Source organism: Peromyscus californicus, unplaced genomic scaffold (assembly GCF_007827085.1).
Source record: "Peromyscus californicus insignis strain IS unplaced genomic scaffold, ASM782708v3 Scaffold_6__1_contigs__length_162567912, whole genome shotgun sequence".
Lineage (NCBI taxonomy): Eukaryota > Metazoa > Chordata > Mammalia > Rodentia > Cricetidae > Peromyscus > Peromyscus californicus.
The window spans coordinates 146,914,295-146,931,620 of NW_026294584.1; the positions used below are offsets into that span (position 1 = coordinate 146,914,295).

Below are 17,326 nucleotides of genomic sequence, written 5' to 3' on the forward strand. Positions count from 1 at the left end.
AAACATAGCTTTCATAATTATAATCACCTGAGATCCTAATGATCTAAATGATTTGTATGAAATTAAAGGGGCTAGAAAAGGCAGCTCAACGTATTAGTATTCCAAATGGTTTTCTTTCATTTTACTTATTTATTCCTTGATACAATACACAGACCAATAGCAAAGAATCAGGTTTGTAATTCCATATTATTAGGAAAGAAAAAAAAACCAAACTTTTTTCTCCTGGCTTAAGAATTACTGTGATGAGCAGACAGGTGCCCCTTGAGAAGGATCAAGAAAACAAGGTTCCACAATTTCAGTTACCTTTTAAGAAGAAAAGGGACAAAAAAAAAAAAAAAAAAAAACAGTTGATTTGCTTGTCAACAGGACTACAGAAGGCCTGTGATGTACACAGCTCTATGGCCATGACCTTGGCCCATCTCCTTCCAGAGCCCATCTCTCCACCTCAAGTTCCCTGACCTGTCATAGATTTCCCTTCAGTTTTCACACCACATTCTCAGGAGAATCACTGACTTCTACCTTAGAAAATCTCACCGCTGTGGTGGTTTGACAGAAAATGGTCCACACAGGGAGTGGCACTACTAGGGTCTGTGTCACTGTGGGGGTGGCTTTGAGGTCTCTTATGCTGAAGCCACGCCCAGTGTGTCACACAGTTGCTTCTCCTCCCTGAGGATCAAGACGTAGAACTCTCAGCTCCTTCTCAGCATCATGCAGGAGGCCATGGCCCACCATGATGGCAATGGACCAAACCTCTGGAACTGTAAGCCAGCCCCAATTATAAGAGTTGCCGTGGGCATGGTGTCTCTTCACAGCAATAGAAACCCTAACTAAGACAACCCCTTAACCTGGAATTTGAAGATAGTATGCAGAGCCCTTAAAATGCTTCCCCCATCTCATCAAACTCTTGTAAGAAACCATTTCCTAAGTAATACTAATTGGAGTTTAGTGGTCATAATTTGGGCCAGGTTCTAGCCTTCGACATTCTTAGATTTGTATCTATCCTGGTCATTTTCCTTACATGAAATATTCTCTGTCTATAATCAGGTATTTTCTGTTGGCATCCAACTTCTAGAGATGAACATTTGGTAGAAATTGCTTGTATTAATTTCTTACTTCCACTATGCTTATAGATAAGACACTCAATTTAACTTTCATAATAAGTAAAAGGTTTCTTGTTCCAAAAACAGTTTAGTATTATAAATATTTGACTGCCTGATTTCAGAACAAGATGGTAGAGATTTCGATCATCTGAAGGTCATATTCTCTAATTGGAGAAAAGAGACCAGGCTATAGAGAGAAGTGGCCTGGAAGTTACTGGTTATGCAGCTTCTACAAAATACAGATGCAGCAGTGACTCTATCTCTTCACACATATGTGTTCTGAGGACAAAACTGCCTACTTTTTCTAAAATCCATAGATAGGGTGACCATGGATCAAACAGAGAGGGGAGGAGGGATGCACTCAAGAAGGAAGCACTGGTGAAGGCAGCATGACAGTGCCCGTCTTTAATGCTAGGACTCAAGGGGCTGAAGAAGACGGAATTCTGGATTCCAGGCCAGTCTGGACTATGTAGTTAGATTCTCTGTCTCAGATGGGGGAGGCAGCATTGGTGACCAAAGCCCACTCCTATCTGGAATCAAAAAGACATCACTGAGGCTAGAGATATGGCTCAGCTGTTAAGAGCTCTAGCAGCTCTCAGAGAAACAAAGTTCAATTTCCAGCACCCACATGGTTGCTTACAACTATCTTTAACTCCAGTCCCAGGTGATCCAATGCCTTCTTCTGGTACCTTCTCAAGCACCAGGCACATACATGGTGCACAGACATACATGCAGACAAAACATCGAGGCACATAAAATACATACTTTCTTTTAAAAGAGACATCACTGGGTAGATGAAAACAGAAGTAATTCCACTCTCCTATACAGTCCAACTACCACTTTTCTCACAGACCCTGACAAGAGGCACCTGAGAAATCTTATTTTACAAGTCCTACGTTTAATATATTATATGTCCATGTCTTGTCTTCTAAGCACTGTTTCATTACATTGTATTTATTTTCAGTATATAAAAAAATATACTTTTTTATCAGTGAGGAATAAGAGTCACCTCTAAGTTCAACTGAAGAAGCTAGAGCAAGAGATTTGTCTTGGCAATAACAAACTTTTGCAGTCCCCAACACGTCCACAGCACTGACTAAAGTCCTGACTGCTCAGTGACACAGATCATGGCAATGAAAGGCCCTACACTAAGAATGTCTAACTTTCAAACCAGAGCTTCTACTACTGGGTTACCCAGTTTCCTCTCAGCACCTCTCCCACACTGGGACTGGACTGGGGAAGAGTGATGCGGCGTGTGCACAAGGATGCCCCGACGGCACAGAAAGCAGAAATCTGAGAACAAGAGCAAGCCGATTCCACCCACAGCACTGAGTCTCTGAGTGTGGCTGGCTGCTCTCAACGATAAAATCAGGATGAGACACAGTAGTGGTCTGGGTTAGGAGACGACAAGAGGAGGGAAGACAAGCAGACATGCACAGGCTGAAGTAGAAAATGCTCAGCTTTGCTTCCCTTAGCAGACAGTTCTGCCAGGCACGAAATGGCCGAGCTGGCTGCTGCAGGTACAGAAAGACTCCTGTCTTGACCAGGAAAGGATCTTTCTCTGCTCAGTCACTCTAAGTTATACGGGATATAACTTAAGCAAAGGGATGAGAGTGATATAAATTCGTACACATTTAGTACTGTGCCAAAGCCAGCTAGAGTCCTCTTGTCCCTTTAATACTCAAAATCTGATTTTTCTGTAGTCCTTATTATGTGGCAGAACCCTGACAAAGAGTTGTAGAGAGTGAGGTACGAATGGCCTTAACCTCCCTTCTTTATAAGTAGAAATTTTTAATTAAATACCAATAGTCTGCTTCTACCCTGCAGGCTGGGGTGTATCTCAGTGGACAGAGTACTTGTTTATCAAGCATGAAGCCCCGCGTTCAATCCTTAGTACCCCATAAGCCAGATGTGGTGCTGCACACCAGTAATTCTAGCCCTTGAGAAGTAGCAGCAACAGAATCAGGAGTTCAAGGTCATCCTTAATGACATAGAGAACTTGAGGCCAACTTGGGCTACATGAGACCTTGTCTCAAAAATAATGATAAATACTTAAAAATTTCTCTTCAATTGCTGCTCATTCTCAAGAATGCCAATACTCTGAGCTCAGACGCCTATTTGTGATGGTTTTGTTTTCAAACTTTTGTGCTTAAAGTAGGATTTAAAAAATGGCAAGCAAATAGTTCATTGTGTGCAAAACCATCCACCTAACCTCCACATGTTCTTCTTTGTCTGTGTGTGGCATGTGTGATGTGTATGTGAATATGGGCACAAGCATGCCACAATCAACATGTAGAGGTCAGAGGACAATTTGTGGGAGTTGGCTCCCTCCTACCATTACCTAAGGGTTCTGCAGACTGAAGCTCAGCTTGTCAGGCTTCTTATATAGCAAACACTTCTACTGGATGAGTCATCTTGACAGCCCTCCCCACAGTTTCTACTCAAAGTCCAAGGCATTAATATTCTCAAACGGAACCGCACGAGCCTAACTTCTTTTTTTTTTTAATTTTTAAACTCCCCACCCTTGTCACCCTGCCCAAAAGAAATGAGGAGGAGGAGGAGGAGGAGGAGGGTGGGGGAGGAGGAGGAGGAGGGTGGGGGAGAAGAGAAAAGGGAAAAGGGGAGAAGAGGGAGAAGGGGGAAGAAGGAGAGGAAGAGGAAGAGGAAGAAGGAGGAGGAGGGAGGAAGGAGGAGGAGAAGAAGAAGGGAGGAAGGGGGAAGGGAGAAGGGAGAAGGGAGGAGAAGGGAGAAGATGGAGGAGGAGGAGGAGGAAGGACCAGTTTGCTCTGGCCATATATTCACTGGAGCATGGTCAAACTCCCAGTGGTCAGACCCTTAAAGAAAACTGAGTTCTTTTCCACCCACACCTTATCACAATTTTTTATCTCCCAAGTGCTGGGATTAAAAGTATGTGCCACCAATGCCTGGCCTCTATAGTGAACTAGTGGCTAGCTCTGCCCTCTGATCTCCAGGCAAGCTTTATTTGTCAGAACACAAACAAAATATCACACAACACTCCTGGATGGCTTTCTGTCTAGGCTGCTACTTTTTTGAGGGAGGGAGGATAGGGGTTGTCACAGAAGCCTTCTATGTCCCTCTTCCTCAACTGTGAGTCTGCAGTCATGAATACCACTGCAAAAGTAGTTTCCTTGTCTTTTACAGACAGCAGGAACATGGATCGTGGACTTACACATGGTTTTTGGCAGCAGCACGGACCACAGACATCCACATGGTCTCCAGTGTCAGCATGTGCCATGGACCTCAACATGGTTTCTGATGGCAATACAGACCAGGGACATCAACACAGCCCCCTGCCATAGCACAGGCCATGGACACCATCATGGCCTCCTAGGCAACACAGGCCATGGACACCAATATGGTCCCTGGTGATAGCCCAGCCCATAGACATCAACATGGCCTCGGCGGCAACACAAAAAAAAAACAAACATCCGCTCAGCTTTCAGTGGTAACATGGGCCATAGACATCAACATGACCCCTGGCTGCAGGAGGACCATGGACTCAGACAGGTTTTGGTGGCATCACAGCCTACAAACATCAACATGGTTTGAGGCAGCAGCACAGACCACAGACAGTCACATAGCCTTTGGGTAACACAGGCCACAGACATCGATAGCTCCCAGCTGAGCCGAAATTCTTATAACCTACTACTTAGCCAAATTTCAAAGCTTTTACTTCCTTCTTTCCATTTTCAATAGATATTTAAATGGTTCAAAAAATCTAAAATTGCATGCATAACATGCCTACAGTGTGTATCAGTTATATTTTGATGAAGGTGTTACAAATTGCCATGATACTGAAACTCCCAATACTATTCTGAAGTTTTTAAAATGCATATATTGTAAATGCTCCTCACTTGTTCTTTATACACCTAACTGGTGACCAATGCTAACAGTAGCCTCTGATTTCTTCCTAAGATTGTTTAAAGTAAATACAGAAAACAGAAATGTTATTTTTCTTCTCCTTTGTTCAAATAGTTCACAGAACATACAGTTTTTATACCTTGCTTTTTCCTTCATTCACAATACTCCAATTTGATTTTTTTAAATTTCATTAGAAACTGAATCAATCAATATACCCATGGGTCTTCCATATATAGCATTTCAGAAATCTTAATGAATTATATATAGATAACATAGACCTAAAAGACAATGCCCTCAAGCCAGGTGGTGGTGGTGCCATGCCTTTAATCCCAGCACTGGAGAGGCAGAGCCAGGTGAAACTCTGTGAGTTCAAGGCCAGCCTGGTCTACAGAGTGAGATCCAGGACAAGCACCAAAACCACACAGAGAAACCCTGTCTCGAAAAAACAAAACAAACAAACAAACAAACAAAAAGACAATGCCCTCTTTCCCTAAAACTGTACCTGTTCAATTAGCTCTTTATCTAGGTACCTAACAACTAAAAAGCACTATGTCTTAGTGCTGGAGAAGTGACTTCATGCTTAAGAGCACTTGCTGCTCTTGTAGAGGACCTGAGTTCTGTTCCCAGTATCCACATGGTGGTTCAAAACTGCAGGGAATCCAACAACTACTTCTGACCTATGTGGGCACTGGGCAAGCACATGGTATATATACATACCTTCAGATAAAACACTCATACAAAAAAGGAGAAAGGAGAAAAAAAGGAGGAGGAGGGAAAGCAGGCAGGCAAACCAACTTTTCCTTGGGCTGGAGCGAAGGTTCAGTAGGCAAAGTATTTGCTATACAAGAATGAAGACCTGAGTTCAGATCCATAGCACCTATATAACACCAAACAGGTACTGTAATCCCACTGCCCCTCCAACAGCATGGAGGCAGACATGGAGAAACCCCAGAAAATAACAGACCAGTAACCTGATGTATGCAACAGTGAACAAGAGATGTTGCCTCTTACAAAGTGAAAGACAAGAATCCACACCTGAGGCTATCCTGACATTTGACAGGTGGTAGGTGGCATGTGCACCATACACTCACAAACACACCAACACACACATCATAAACAAAGGTCCAAAGATTAAGAAATACCATTCCTAGTATATTTTACATTTCATCAAATGATTCAAGCTTTATATGCTGTTGTGACATCTAACATTAACAAACATTGTATAATAACTTTCCCCTTAAATTTATAACTTTTAGTTGTTTTTATATGTAATATATCTAATGTTTATAGATTCAATGAGAAGATATATCTGACTTCATGACAGAAATGACTGGAGTTTTATCTATCAAAATTTACTCTATATTTAATCTACATCAGTGAAACATACTACCCACTTTATTATGAGTAAGAATAGTAAGGTGGAGAAGTGGAGTTTGTTTTAATTAAAGGAATAATATAAAATTAATTTTTAAAGAGTCCCAATTATTTGCCCTTAAAGTAATTAAGAGAAAAGACACTTGGGTTGACTTTCCTTGGTACACACAGCCAGCAGTGTACCCAACTAGAGTTCCCTCTCCCCAACTCCAGTAATTAGGGAGTTAACCCAGAGCCTCAGGCCTACCAGGTAAGCATCTTCAACTCAACAATGTATCTTCCCCATTCTGGTTTTTTGTTGCTGTTTGTTTTGTTTTGTTTGTCGTTTTACTATTTTGAGAGGATCTTAAAATAGATCTGTAAAGTTTTCTATACTTAGCCTTAAACTTGCTCTATAGCCTAGGCAGCCTTGACCTTGCAATTCTCCTGCCTCAACCTCCAAGTGACTAAGACAACAGCTCTGTACCACCAGATCCTGCCAGGACTTTTACCCCAGATTATTATTAAATGAGTCTACTAAACATTTTCTTAGATGAAGCATTTTTCTCTTAAACTTCGCAATAACGTGACCATGGTTCCAAGTCAGGCATAACGAGGATATGTTCAACTGCAAAAATAAAAAGTTCCTCTTTTCCACCGGGCAGTGGTGGCGCACGCCTTTAGTCCCAGCACTCAGGAGGCAGAGGCAGGCGGATGTCTGTGAGTCTGAGGCCAGCCTAGTCTACAGAGCGAGATCCAGGACAGGCACCAAACTACATGGAAAAACGCTGTCTCAAAAAAAAAAAAAAAAAAGTTCCCTTTTTCTTTCTACTCATGATTATTTTATGTCAATGACAACAAGGTCTGCTACTGGGCAGTGCTGCCCTGGACTCACCCACATGGCCTAAATCAGACACAGTAAAGAAGGAGGCTCTACAAACATCTCAAATGATGTTCTGGAAAGTGAGAAGGCAAGGGTTCCTGCTGTACACTCAAACTTGCATTTTAAGCATTTCCTTTACAAAGAGAAATGCTCAAGGGAGGGAGAGCATCCCTATGGCTATGGGGTGCTTCAGAGTCCTAATCTTGAAGAAAAAGATGTACCCTTGTTTGCCCGATGAGAGTTCAGGTTCAAATTCCCAGAAAGTCATGGGAAGGATAGACGTTTATCACGCTACAAGCTAGGCTTAATCTCCAGCCCCCACAATAAAAATCAATGAGACAGACTACAAAATAAAACGGACTTTTAGAGGAGCTCTAAATGGATGTTAGTAACAGGAAACTGTACAGATCTACAGGGAGGACTAAACTTGATGCCTGGAAGCAAGCAAGAGCAGTGTAGGCTTTGACTGTTGCGGTTCTGCAGGGGTTAAAGCTATCGTCCAGGAGTCAGAGAACTCAGAGTGAGGCCCTGGATCAATCCTTAGCTCTGTCAGCATAAAAACTGTAAAAACAAAACAAAAAACCTGATAGAAAGTCCGAGATCTGATGTCAGTAAATATGTTCAATTAAAACAAACTAACAAAAACCCATCTTCACCAAAACTGCCTTGAACTTAACATGTTTTGTCCACATTTTCTTACCCCAAACCTGAAGACATAAATACTGACAAGTGATAGTAACAGAATAGACTGCTTGAAGAACATCTACCTAGACAACTAATATTAGACATGGAGACAAGAGCATAGTAAAGTCCAGCCTCTCACTGCTAAAAGCATCCATCATGTTCAGGCTGTTTCTGTGTCTCTGGAGAACCACAGACGAAGGCAGAGCAGCAGTTAACTTTCAAAGATTAACTTTCCTTTGAGATACTGGCCAGCCAAAGCAGAGGCCAGGTCTATGAGAAGCCTTCAAGAGTTTCTGCTAGCCAGGAGAACATACTCTGGTACTGGCTCAGCAGGAGCTTATGTCTTTCTTCTCAGGATTGCTTCCTGTTTGTTAAGCTGACCTGTGTCAACACCTGGCTTCTCACTCCCTGATCCACCTGAGCCCTTATCCTTCTTCCCACACTACCTTCCCCTTTCCTCCGTCACCCATACTCCCTCACTGATCGACATCTCATGTTTCCTCCTGTCCACTAGAAAAGAGCCTGGATATGAGATGGTCATCTGCGAGTAGGAATGCAAGGATCCCTAGAAGGGAGCCATCAGGCAAGAGGAAACCTAGGGGATGGTTTAATCTGGGAGCACAGAAAACATTTTGGAAGGCTTCGCATGATAAAGGTAAACTGGTGTTGAGAAGAGAGATTTACAAGCCAGGATCCAGTGAGAAGGATGTATGTATCCTGTACTCTTGAGCATCTCCCAGACCTGCTGTAAATAAGTCAATTAGTGATTATTGGACACCTAAAATGTGCCAGACACTGCTGTGAAAATACAGCAATAAATGATAACTATCATTATAAATTATAATTGTAAATGTATTGCCTAGTTATAAATTATGCAAGTAAAAAATTCTTGCCCTATCAGATTTTGTACTGGGATACTGAATTAGTCATTTTTCCATTACTCTAAGAAAATCTAGCTGGCTTGTGGTGGCTCATGCCTTTAATCCCAGTACTTGGAGGCAGAGGCAAGTGGATTTCTGCGAGTTTGAGGCCAGACTATCTACAAAGTGAGTTCCAGCACAGTCAGAGCTGTTATTTAGAGAAGCCTTGTCTTGAAATATCAAAACAACAACAAGAAAAACCTGAAACAATTAACTTCTTAAAAGAAAATACTGTGTGTTCATATGCATGTACACGCTTGTGTGTCAAGGGTCAGCCTCAGCTGCCATTCCATCGTATGCAATTCTCTTTGCTTCTTGAGACAGGGGCTCTCCCTGCAACCTAGGGCTTGCAGATTAGGACAGACTGGCTCACCAGCAATCTTTAAGTTTAAAGATATTTTGATCATCTTCTTCCCCTCCCCCAAGTCCTTCCAGATCCTCTCCCCCTCCCTACCCACCCAACTTTAAGTTCTTTCTCAAAAACCAAAAACCCAAGAAAACAAAACCACATACCGCCCCCCAAAAAACCACCAAACTGTAACCAAATCAAAGCCTGCGCGTGTGTGCGCACACACCCACACCCACACACCAAAAAAAAAAAAAAAAAAAAAAAAAAAAAAAAAAAAAAAACCAACAACTGTGGAGTCCATTGTACGTTAGCCAACTACTCCTGAACATAAGACCTGTCTGGAGTAGTTGATATACCCAGTATCACTCTATTAAAGAAAAATGATTCTTCCCTCTTCCAGCAGGTTTAAGTGACAGTTCAGCTGTTAAACTTTACCTTAGTGGCTAGGTTTTCATTTACTCATTCGTTTTTTAAAAACAAAATAAAATAAGATAAAACAAAAATTATCACATTGAAGTTGGACAAGACAAATCAACAGAAGGAAAAGAGCCCAAGAGAAGGCACAAGATTCAGTGGCCAGGCAGTGGTGGCATACACCTTTAATCCCAGCACTCAGGAGGCAGAGGCAGGTGGATCTCTGTGACTCAAGGCTAACCTGGTCTACAGAAATAGTTCCAGCACAACCAAGGCTACACAAAGAAACCCTGTCTCGAAAAACAAAAAGCAAACAAACAAAAGATTCAGAAACCTACTCACACTGATACACTTAGGAATCCCATAAAAACACTAGACTGGAAGCTATACTATGTGCATGTTGCCTCAGTCTCTGTGAGTTTATATGAGCTTTGCTCATGCTGATTTAGAGGACCTTGTTTCCTTGGTGTCCTCCATCCCCTCTGGCTCTCATACTCTTTTTCACCTCTGCTGGAGGGGGGTGGCACTGGGGTGGGGGGAAGAACTCCCTAAGCTCTGAGGGGAGGGATTTGATGGAGATGTCCCATTTATAGCTGAGTGTTCCAAGGTCTCTCACTCTGCATAATGTCTGGCTATAACATACCCAGCATTTTACATGGGTGCTGAGTGTTGAACTCAGGTCCTCCTGCTTGCACGGCAAGTGGTTTGCCGACTGTACCATTTCCCCAGTTCCTAAAAAAGCTATTTGGCTCAGAGTTTGGGAAACTCCAGTCAAAAACTGAGCCGATCCCCTGCTCTGGGTACTTCCTGTGGGCATGTCAGACAGCAACGGCCAAGAATGTGCGGTCAAGCAGACTTCTCATATAACTAACCTGCATGCAAAAAAGAAGCCGGCGGCCCATAATCCCTTTTGAAGGCATGCCCCTTGTGACCTAAAATTTTCCCACCAAGATCTTACCTCCTAATTACTCTACTACCTCCCATAACACTAACTTGGGGACTAAGTCATTAACAGATGAACCTTGGGGGGGGGGCATTCAAAATGCCAATTATAGAAGGTACATATAATAGACAAAATAAAATATGTTATGGCAGTGAAAAGTTCTATGGAGAAAAAATAAAGCAGAGTTAAGAGGGAAGAGATGCTAGAGAAGGCTCAAACCAATCATTCAGAGGCCTTCCTCCAAAGAGATCACTGAAATAAAATTATGAAGGAGGTGAGAAAGCAAGCTAAGAAGATACTTAGAAGACTGTAGCTCTACGCCAAAATCCTGATTGAAAATAATGAAGACACTGGCCAGAATAATCCTGAACTAGGCAAATTCTAATAAAAGATATGGCAGATCTTCAGTCTTCAGAACTATGACTATATTTACTAGAAATGCATTTCCAGGCATTGAGATTTTTAACTTTAGTGTGAAATATATACAAGTATGCATGTAGGTGAATCCACACACATACTAAACAAACTTAAAACATTTTCTTTCTTTAATACTGCAAAGAAAGGTGCTGTGGTTCCTAAATTAGTGTATGTCTTAGCCAAGACATAAGGAAACTATACGGGAGCCGGGCGGTGATGGCGCATGCTTTAATCCCAGCACTTGGGAGGCAGAGGCAGGAGGATCTCTGTGAGTTCAAGGCCAGCCTGGGCTACAGAGTGAGTTCCAGGAGAGGCGCAAAGCTACACAGAGAAACCCTGTCTCGAGAAACCAAACAAAACCTGTACAGGAAAGATTACAATGTTCACACAGTACACCACTTCTAAGAACACAAACATTTATATATAGTAAGTCTTGAGGGTTGTTCTTTTTGTTTTTTTGTTTTTGGGGGTTTTTTTGGCAAGGAATGGAGTAAAATATAACGGACATACTAAGCAGGATAGAAGTATGAAAAAATCTATACAAGAAGTATTTTAAAAGTCTTTTCATTAAAATAAAAATGCTTTCAAGATATTCTTCTTGTCAAAGCATAGATCAAATAACTCAAGAACTTATACTCAAGGGGTTGGTAACAGTAACTTCAGAATCTCTGTCTGTATGTAGCGCCTTCAGCCAATTCACCACCATAACAAAATCCACTACAAGAAAGACAGGGAATGCTTTGTCGATAGAAAAAAAATTATCACCAAGTGCTAAGATGGGGCAAACATGGATAATCTGGAAGCAGTCTAATGGAAGAAAAGTTATAATTTAATTTCTCAGAGAGTGTCAGGAGGCTGAGGAGCAAGCAATGGAATGCAGTATGGTGGCACATGCCTTTGAGTCCAGCACTTGGGAGATAGAGGCAGGAGAATTAGGTACTCAAAATTCATTCTTGGCTACAAAGGGAGTTTAAGGCTATGCTGAGATATACATAAACTTGCTTTTAAAAAAAAAAGGAAAGCATTAACAAATGACATCACACACACACACACACACACACACACACACACACACACACACACACACCCCCTCTTCCTGCATTTGTTAGCAGGACTGACTTTTAAAAAAAAAGTTGGCGGTGAGCGGGCAGATTAGAAATGAGCTAATACAATATATGAAAACTGATGTTAGCCCTCAAGGGGTGAAAGCCCAGCTATTGCTTCACAAAAGAACTTGTAAAGATTGTAAAGAATTCTTATTGTAGGGTACAGCATTAGCCTGGCATGCTCAAGGACCTCCAGACAATAAACACATATACATACATACACACACACACACACACACACACACACACACACACACACTTTTAAATAATAATAATGTTTAAGAAAATGTGAAAATTATTTTTTTGTGTGTATGTGTGTGTGTTTACTGGTGACTGAACTTTATGAATATAAACCACTGTCTACAGCACTGAGTTACATCTCAGTTGCCCCAAAAATTAAAGGTTAAATCATATACTTATGACTAGAAACCTGAATTATAGAACACATCAGTTGAAGTATACTTTTTAATATAAAATATCCAAGGGACTTATACTGATACTCTTGTTAGTTAATAAAGCACTAATACTCCTAAAATATATTTTGAGTGTTAAAAGTTTTCAAAGCAAAGCTGCTTAAACAAATCACAAATGTAATAGAGTATGACTTTTCATTCCTCACCAGAAAGGTGCAAATTCTTCGGGCAAAGTAAAGCAGTAGGGTTAGGTCACCACTGTCAGCTCCTACATAGACAAGCACAACAAGGCTGAACACATTCCAGGAATGGCCTTCAAGCGCAGACCACACCTGCTTCCAAGGCCCTGGGGCTAAAAATAATTCTGGGGCCTCAAAAATGGGATGCCAGCCAGACCCAGAGGTAACTGCTGGCCCCTTGCTCAGCTCTACTCAGTGAAAGCAGGAGCTATAAAACTGTTAACACACACACACACACACACACACACACACACACACACACACACACACACACACTTCCTTCTCTAAGTTTCTGTGCCAAGCACCCACAACTCAGGCCAGCTCAGTTTCTTTGCAGCTTCCAACCAAAACTAATCCTAGGAGTTTAGAAAAAATAAATAAAAATGAGATTTCATGATGTATTGTTTTTTAAAGAAAAAAAATTGGACAGGACTCAGGAGACCTTGTTCCTAATTTCAACTTTACCAAAATGGTCAGAGGCCCTACAGAACATGTCGCTGACCAATCCTCAGCCTGTGTTAGTGTAATATGTAAAGTGAAGAACTGAGTGATCACTAACAATGGAACAAGAAGGTGCCAGGGATGTTCTGATCACCCAAGTTATGTAAAAATGTCACAATTTATATCCTCACATTAAAAGGATAACTCTGGGGCAATGGGTCCACAACCAGCATAGAAACTGTTCCAAATCATCCCTTTTATGGCTGGGGATTCCCAAGGCTTGATCTGAAATAACTATTTCCACTTCTCTGCCAGCCCCAGGATAAGAGGAAGTCATGCAGCAGAGAAAGATGGGTAACACCATTGTTCACACACTCCAGGAGCCTAGGCTATACTAATTCTAACATTACTGCATCTGTCTACACACACACACACACACACACACACACACACACACACACACACACACAGTAGATACTGAGAATTCAATGGCATAAAGAAGCTATACCACCAGGGAAGAGAACCATAGAGTGACAGGACCAGGGCCCTGGGCCGAAGAACGGCATGACAGCAGGAGAAGCAGGGACCAAACACTTGCAAAGCAGGGATGCTGCCAAGGCCTTTGATATGCTGCTATTATATCAAGTAAGCACAACTGTTCAGACTAGACTATTTTGACACAGTCACCAATGGGTCTGGTGGTCTGTCAACATTTAAAATCTTTATTACTGTAAAACTTTTTTAAAATAAAGTTTTATTTTAAAGGAGGGTAAAAAAGAAATTCCAGCATGATGTTTCATACATAGCTGGCTCCACAAAGTAAAGATTATTAAATCTCTGGCTTATGCTTTTATCAGCCCTTAAATACTGTGACGATCTAGATACAAAGACCAGGCTTGACCTAAACCTCAGAGGAAGAAACAGATTCTTGAGGCTTCCACAGTTGGATATGTAGAAAATAACACTATATAGATTATTATACAATCCAGATTCATATTTGTAAAATAAAAGGTATCCTCAGCATGGGTGGACAAGCCAAGCTTCATCAAGGTGTGAGGGCACCTGTGGCCCGCCAGTCACCTGACCCTCCAGCCTCTTGTAAACCACTAGTTTCAGCTGAGCACAACCTGACCCAGAAGGAACATCAAAGAAAAAAAAAAAAGGCCAGAGCACAAGGTGTTCATTACAAGTCTTGTATCTCAACGCCATACAATCCTAGCAATACAATTAAAAAAAAATACTGGATTATAAACCACAGAAAATAACTGCAGAGTCAAAAAAAAAAAGGCTGTTGAGAAAACACCCATTCTACAATGCAAGCCTGAGAGGATGTCACTTCTGCCTTCTATTCTTCAGATTACTGTCTTTCTAAGAGGTTATCAGCCATCTTCACACAGCAAGATGGCCCTGCCCCCATAACCCAGAGGTGACATCAGGTTCAGACATGCCATATACAGCAAATACTGTCCAAGTTTCAATTTCTAGCTGAAAAATATCAGTGTCAGCATTGGCTTATCTTAAAGTAATAAAAGGTATTGTGGGAAAAGCAAAAGAGATAGTTAATCTCATATAAGTATAAAATAATTAAGTATAGCCGAAATGACATTTGGGATGAATATAAAAAAGAAAGCCTTCCTAGAAAAATTTTAATTTCAAGATGACTTTTGAGGGGAAAATTGAGACATGAACTAACTCCCAGAGAGAAATGAGGAAGAAAGTTCCAAATGAGATAAATGTATGAACTCAAAGAGAGACATAAGCAGATTTTCCTGGCTGGAGCACAGTGTATCAGTGTATAACAAAATAAGTTAAGGCAGAAGGGGCTAGGTGGTTAAGCATCCTGGAAGGCATATGCCATCAAAGCCACCATAAACTGTATGAAAATGTGAAAACATCCCTGGAAGAATTTCCCTTGGTAACTATTTACAATGGACAGAACAGAAAACTAAAGCAAGAAGACTTAGACAGAGCCCTCATGGCTTTAGACGTGTGAGGATGGGCTTGGTCTGGAACAGTTACTGTAGAGTCTGATATGCAAAGAAAGCATTGAGAGACAGCTGACGGTCTAAATCTAAGGCAGTGTGCCTGGTACTACAGCACACCTTTATTAAGTTACAGACCTTCTGACTGACAGTGCCAATGAAAACGCCATCTACACTACATCATTAAATTATTCTGTGATAACATCTGAAAGATCTCGGTACCCTAGTCTGTCCCTGCTTCAGATGAGCTAGTATAAACTAAATGAGCATTATGTCCAGGTTCAAGTTTCTATTTACAAATAAAGTGAACTGAGCATTTGTTTTAAAAAGGTTAAAATAAGCCAGGCATGGTGGTGTTATAAATCCCAGTATTCAGAAGGCTGAGGCAATAGGATCTTGAGTTCAAGGCTAACCTGAGCTATATGAAAGATGCTGTTAAAAAAAAAAATGAAACTAAATGCTAGTATGATTCTCTTCTGTAAGTTAAACGCACACATACACAACACACACACACACACACACACACACACACACACACACACACACACACACACACACACAGAGATTCATCTTCAGGCCCTGATTTTTTTTGTTTACTCTTAATTCATGTCATGCTAAGAATGTTAAAAGGAAGAAAGATACAGAAACTAAAATACTGTGCTCTATTTTCTCAATAAACTAAGTAATGTTATTTTTCACATTATCCAAAATCAGTTTTATTGGAGTGCCATGGGATTCATTCAATGGTAAATGGTAGTATAAAAGAATTGCCTAATTGGCAGGGCAGTGGTGGCACACGCCTTTAATCCCAGCACTCAGGAGGCAGAGCCAGGTTGATCTCTTTGAGTTCAAGGCCAGCCTGGTCTACAAAGTGAGATCCAGGGAAGGCACCACTACTACACAGAAAAACCCTGTCTCGAAAAACCAAAATAAAATAAAATAAAATGCCTAATTACAAATTTCTATGTCAATTACCCTACAAGATACAAGGTACTCATATGTGCTATGGTTTGAAAATGAAGTCTCCCTCTACCTGCCCCCACAAAGACTCTGTCTAAAGCTGATGGATACAATCACTGAAAAGTGACTGCAACATCCCCCATTTGTCAAGTAGAAGCAAGAGAGTCATTAGAAGTTCAAGTCCATCCTTAACTACATAGTGACTTGGAGAGCAGCCTGATCTAAGACTGTCTCAACAAGCAACAGCAAAGAGAATATTTTCAGGCACGATGGCTCGTGCCTATAATCCAAGCATTCAGGGGCCTTAGATAGGAGGACAGTCACAAGTTCAGAGCTAGCCTGGTCTACACAGAGTGCTGAAGGCCACCTGGGGATAGACACTAAGACCCTTTCTGGGGTGAAGTAGAGGATAACTGGACATGAACACTCTCATAGTAAGATGACATTATTGGGAAATGGTGGAAAATTGGAGGTAGGACCCAGCTGGAGAAAACATGCCACTGAGGAGATGCCCTGGAAAAACACAAACTTGTTCTTGGCCTTTTCCTGTCTCTCTGTGCTTTCTGGCTGTCATGAAATGAGCTATCTCTTTCACCATACCTTTCAACCATGATGTTTTCTTCCTCACCTAAAAGCAATGGCCAACTAGCCACCTACTGAAACCCTAAACCAAAACAAAGCCTCCTTTTACATTGTTTCTCTAGCACAGCTGTGTTTCACACAGAGCAAAACAAATAGACAGGTATGGGGCCATGTTTCTTTTTCCATATGTAAAATTGGCAGGAAAAGTATAACAAATACATTAAGTTTGGCATGAGAGAATTTTGGTATAAAGCAGATTACAGGTTTCATGAAACTGTTAGGGCTTAACACTAAAATACCTGACTTCACAATCTCATCTAATATGTAGTGAATGGCACAGTTAGACCTCAAGAATAATATTCACACAGCTTTACTGTTTAATCCTACTGTACCAACTCTTAATTAGGTTCAAAAGAAACATCATCATTTGCTATTAACACATTTAAGTATCACATAGCACTAAGTAACAGAGCTAAGGTATTTTAAGCACAATACAATAAATGTTCAGCAGTGTTCATTCTTTTTAATTCTGGGGTTAGACCTTAGCTAATCTGTAAAACCCTAAGAAAAAACACATGGTTAGGAGTACAGATGTATTCATTTATTGGGTACTGTGTATGTTAAACTTATAACGTATTTCCTACTTCCATTTAATCAC

At 41.1% G+C, this 17,326-nt stretch overlaps 1 protein-coding gene across 6 annotated transcripts in view; it reads right to left on the minus strand.

Moving 5' to 3' along the window:
* Window positions 1-17,326, minus strand: part of Dusp16 (dual specificity phosphatase 16) — a 120,420-nt gene that overhangs the window by 43,789 nt on the left and 59,305 nt on the right. The gene's annotated exons all lie outside the window — the stretch shown is intronic.